The following is a 5,640-nucleotide window of genomic DNA, read 5'->3' on the forward strand; positions in this document are numbered from 1 at the left end:
ACAATAATAGACACCGTGTGCTCTGTGACATTATAGTCTTCTACTGCTGCTTCCATTGGTTTGCATTTTAAACTCCCAACCTTTCAGGTTGTTATGAACAACTTATATTTCTAACATTTTGTGATATAAAAGTGAACCATGTGGGTTTTTTTTAATTTTCTGTGTGATGGAAGGACTTAAGACACGAGTTATTTAAACAATTCTAAATGACAGTGTGATGGCCATAGTACTTTATGTGGGTCAAATATGTTAAGGATAATGTTTATCAATGTAAAATTGCAAAGAACCTTTGGATAGATTATAACATCTTGTAAACAGTTACCTCAGAAGCTGTACTGTCAGATCTGTGTATGTAAGGTGAAACTTTCCACAGTACTTCCACTTAAGTAAGTAACTAAACACATAAAGGCACCCTTACCAATATCCGACTGCTCCTTGAAAAAAGTAGCACAAACAGACAACTGACTCAGCAATGATGAGTAGAGCTACCCGAGGCCGAGACTCAAGCGGAAGAAAATTAAAAGTTTTGGTTTTTGTGGCTCGAAAAATTAAAGAAAGTATGTTTAATAATTCAACAAGACCCGCACCTTCAACACATGTACATTCAAATTTTGGAACAGGCTCAACAATGCTTTTTGTTCAATAGTTTTTAGCCGTTCGAAAAAGTCATTTTATGGCTTTAACATTTCCAGCTGATAAGGAGAATGACTGCATTTCAAATGTGCGTCCAAAGGCTTTAAACATCTGCACTGTCTGTAACGACAGTATCAAACTACAGAGCATTGTTTTTACTAAAATTCAACATTTTCAGATGAAAATTTGGCTTTTTGTTTTTTCACTGTAACACTCCCCTCAATGCCATTTTTAGGATATTCTTGGTGATCCCATTTTTTTCATATTTATGCTTTTGGGAGTAAGGGGAATCTAATACGCACATTGTTACTGTGTTTTTGTACTACCAGCTGTGAGGGCTCTGCGTTTGCTTTGAGCAGTCTGTTTTTATTTTGTCTTGTGAGTGTGTGTTTTTCAAACAAGATCCTCCTCAGTTTGATTTTGCTACCACAAACTTTGTGTGAAGTTCACAACAGAGGTAAAGAGATTTAAACACACAAGTTTAAGGAGGCAGCGGTTGGACCAGCTGCACAGGACAGGTGAAGCAGAGAGTGTCAGGGGAGATGTGCAACAGAAGCAGAGGGAACATTTTACAAGATGATAAATGGCACATTTAGATGATTAAGGATTTGTTGACAAGATTAAAAGACACGTCCGTCAGAGTTCAACAACATTACAGTTTGATTAAATAAAAAGTTTTTAAACTACACAGGGTTTATTTTCTCCTCTGATAGTAATCATATTAAACATGTCAAGAAAGAAAGAGTATAAAGAAAAATAGTAAATGTGTCTAATTCAACTCTTCCTGTGAACCTCATATCATCCTTTAATATGTTTGGTGTTACAAACTTGAAGAAGCACAGAAAAGATCATCAGACATTAATCTAATCAGTTTTTCAACCTTCATGCAACAACAACACAGAGAAGAAGAAGAGGGGGTAGTTTTACTATTCATCATAAAAACGCAATCATTCATCTTCCAACTGTATCTTTCTGTTCTGGCTTTAGAATCATTGGTTGTTTACTGATCCATACTTACTGTTGTGATACTGGGGAGAAAAGGATAAGGTTTGATAGACTAAACCGTTACACACAAAACTTCAAAAACCTAGAGAGTGTGAGAGACTGCTAGCTGTGTGGTTCAGCAATAAACTTATCTACAGTGTGTTAGTAAAGAGTGACGTGTACATCTGTCCCATTAAGCAACGGTTTAATAAATTTCACTGCAGATTGAAAAAGCTCGTGCCATGACCTTCCTTCTGTGAGGGCACACACACACTCACACACACACACACACACACTCACACAGAGAGAGAGAGGGAGATCATTAATACAAAGGATTGGAGTCGGTTTTGGATTTTCACTTGTTGTTGGCTTTAATATGAACAGTCACATAAAATTCATTCCAATTTTTTGCCTTTGCTTCAATTAGGATGTTTCTTTAAATCTACAACACCTTCCTTTTCAAAAAGTTTACTGACATAGTAAAGAAGTAGCTAGGGAACTCAGTGAGTATGAGCAACAATAGCTTAAGGACACTTTCTCCAATAAAGAGGAATTCATCATCTGCAGTTCGTCAAAAAGTGCCATATTAAAAACAATTCAGCAGATCCTCAGAGTGCGGATACAAACTGTTTTCAGCTATAGAGGTAGAGGTACACTTTATGCACTTATCAAACATACAGTTCAGAGGCTTGCATTAGAGTGCTTTGGTGCTTGGGCATCTTTTATTTAGCATGGTTGTACCATTGTGAATGTAGCTATATAAATAAATACGCTCAAGAGTCTATCATATGTTTGTCATGCAACTAAAAATTCGAAAATATATTTTTAAATCAGTAACTTTGCAAATTTAGAGGATTTGTTTTCGGACAACATGTGTGTCACATTTTAAACAGGGTTTGAATAATCAGCACTGACATACAGACATTTATGCGCTGGGTATAACAGACATGCTTACCGTGTGAAAGGCCCCCCGATGTCTTGGAGCAGAGAAACATGCTGTATTTCTCTGTTGTATAAGCAGCGCCCGTAGGTCAGAAACGCTGTGTGCGGGTAGCAAAGGCAGCTCCAACGCACATCCAGGCATCCGTGTGAAAGAAAGGTGTCGCTGCAGCTAGGCTGTCAGGATAGTCAGGCTTTTATTTATATTTGCATTCTGGTGCGTTAAAACTAGCAGCCTCTGTGTCCCGCTTGGATCATCATTCCGAAAATTCAGATATTTAAATAAAATGGTGAAATGGCTAGTGATGAGGAAAAGAATATGTGGGTTTTTTTTTTTGTTTGTTTGATTTTTTTAGAACTATCACAGTTTAGGATGTAAAGAAGAAAGGTGGAAAACTGTTTGGAGGATCAGTTGGTCAGTAGAAAGTCTAACTGTCTGCCTGTACAGATAAAGGTGTGGGGGTGTAAGCTAAAGGAAAAACCTTTGGAGGTTCAGTTGGACACGGTTTCAGTTGACCTCTGACATGATAAGATAAGATAAAGGAACTGTTTTGTAATTGTGACCAAGTGGTTGGTGGGGTTATAAAAGAAATAATAACATGACAACGCCACCTGAGGGGAAATTCTAGCCCCCAGGAAATATGAACTTTAAAAATGACATGTAATTAGAACAACAACGTTTGCACAGGTTCAGGGATGCACACTGAGGCCGACTCAAATATTAACACAATTTTATTTATTAATGTAAAATAAAAACAAAACACTGAGAGCGCACTGAATGTCTAAAACGGTGTCCCAAATTACAATAAAAATAAACACACAACTGGGACTTACCAGCAGCGGTGGACCAAAAGAAAACCACACAAAAAACCTACTATAGTCTATTCACCTGGTGCTGTACAACAAAAGAAGTGTGGAAAACGACCCGCCACCTAAGGTCCCACGGCCGCTGGTAGAGCCTCAGTTCGCTGAAATAAAAGCACAAGACATACACATTAAAAGGATAAAAACATGGGACATAAAACAGGCTCTCTATATACTAAAAAAAGAAATTAAAAGAAAAACGGAGATCTGCAATAAAACACACCCACATACACACCACAGAGCACAGATTAGAAGTACTTGTACTCTGCGAGCCAGCCCACAGCTGGTGCTGGTTCCGATTGTCCGTAGCCCCACTCAGTCTCGCGCAGCTCTCCACAACTGGGAGAAAAGGGAGAGGCAGTACCAGTTTTGTAACACCAGCCCAATATGCAGCTGAGGATCGCCCCGACCCGCCGCGAAAGCTGGAGTGAAACGATAGTCCAAAAGGGGCTTAGCGTGAGACCCAAAGCCCCCAGGGGCGAGGTAAGCAGCAGGAACAAAACTGGACAACCAACAGATCGGAACACAAGATAAAACAAGGCAAGACAAGACAGCAGCTAGGCAGGCGTCTCAACTCTTCGCTTAAAATCAGGCAGTTGATCCCTGAGAGGGTGCTAGTAAAAATACTAGCAGCTATAATATAAGCGGCTTACCCCAAGACTGGAGGCACTGTACTGCACGGTGGACGCAACTCACGCGTCTCTCCACCACGGCTGGAGTAAAAAAAAAGAAACAGCCGCGCTGTAGCGGGCCGCAAAAATATGACTACTAGTTACCGACTTTGAGAAAAATCAGAGGTCAGAAGGAGGCCTACCTGTAGCAGTCACACGATCCGATCGTAAAATTAACCGATAGGCCAGCATTTACTGCTGTGTCGCACCAGAAGCTCGGGAGGAATGATCCAACAAGAAAAACCGGCTTCCCTTTATACAGGTAAACACCACCCTGTAATCAATATACAGGTGGGTTCCTAATTAACGTAGTTGCGCAGCGAGAGTGAGCGCAGGAGAGAGCGAGCGAAAGCAGTAGAGTGAGCGAGAGAGAAAAGAAAGGCGAGTAGCCCATCCGGCTACATCTACCCCCCCTTTTTGTATTGGCGCCCCGACAATAACTCAAGGAACCTAACACCATGGCCTGAATATGGCAAGCTGAGCATTGGCGACCGGTACAGATTCAACAGGACGTGGCAAGTGATGTACATTCGAGTGCTGACCAGCTGTCGAACGTGCTGTTCTCCGCAAGTGTGGCCCACTCACCTCAGACTGTTCAACAGAGCCTGAGGAAGAACCTGGGGGAGCAGAGGTCGAGGGTGCTACAATCACACTGGGAGTAGACCTGAGCTCCACCGATGGAACTCTGGAGGCATCGGAGAGTGACGCCACGGGTGCTACAGGGTGTGAGGGTACCTCAGGGACAAGGAGCCACAACTCGTCATCACTCAGAGAGGTCAGCTCTGAGTCAGCAGGCGCAGGTGGAGGTGGAACCTGTGGACCAGGTGTAGGAGGCCCTAGGCTGACCTGTGCCTTCAACATGTCACGATGGACATGGCGAACCTTCTCCAAGTCTCCCACGGGGGCAATGGTATAAACAGCCCCATTCTCTTGAGGTGCACCCAACACCTGATAGACCACGGAGCTCCATAGGTCCTGGATCTTGTGCCGGCCCCGGGCGCTGTGGTCTCGAAGATACACCAGCTGACCGACCTTTAAAGGAACCGGGTGGACCCTCTGGTCATGCCGCTCCTTGCGACGGTCAGCGGCCAGCGACAACCGTGCCCGAGCTCCCTCAAAAGCCACCCTTAACCTGGCTTGGTGCTCGGCCACCCAGTCCTGTACCTCTCCAGGCACTGGGTCCTGAACGCGGCCTAGAAGGAAATCAATAGGCAGCCTAGGATCCCTGCCAAACATAAGGAAAAACGGCGACTCTCCAGTGCCCTGATGGGGTGTGCTATTATAGCAAAAGAGCACGTGTGGTAAGCACGCAGCCCAGTCGCATTTCCGAGATTATGGCAGGGTCCGTAGGAGGCTGTGGAGGGTCCGGTTAAACCGTTCGCACTGCCCATTACCCGCTGGGTGGTAAGGGGTTGTACGGGACTTGGCTACCCGATACAACTCGCATAGCTGTTGCATCACCAAACTCTCAAAGTTTCTACCCTGGTCAGAGTGGAGGCGGCTAGGAACGCCAAACTTAAAAAACCACTCTGTTAACAGGGCCTGGGCC

At 43.5% G+C, this 5,640-nt stretch overlaps 1 long non-coding RNA gene across 1 annotated transcript; it reads right to left on the reverse strand.

Annotated features, from left to right (window-relative positions):
• Positions 1-3,270: 3,270 nt before the first annotated feature.
• On the reverse strand, positions 3,271-4,023 carry LOC109195152 (uncharacterized). Its single transcript, XR_002056851.1, has 2 exons — positions 3,685-4,023; positions 3,271-3,524 (listed from the first exon to the last, which is right to left on the reverse strand). It is a non-coding gene; the product is annotated as an uncharacterized LOC109195152 (long non-coding RNA).
• Between the last annotated feature and the right edge of the window lie 1,617 nt (positions 4,024-5,640).

The sequence above is a fragment of the Oreochromis niloticus genome, linkage group LG17 (genome assembly GCF_001858045.2).
Source record: "Oreochromis niloticus isolate F11D_XX linkage group LG17, O_niloticus_UMD_NMBU, whole genome shotgun sequence".
NCBI classification, from domain to species: domain Eukaryota; kingdom Metazoa; phylum Chordata; class Actinopteri; order Cichliformes; family Cichlidae; genus Oreochromis; species Oreochromis niloticus.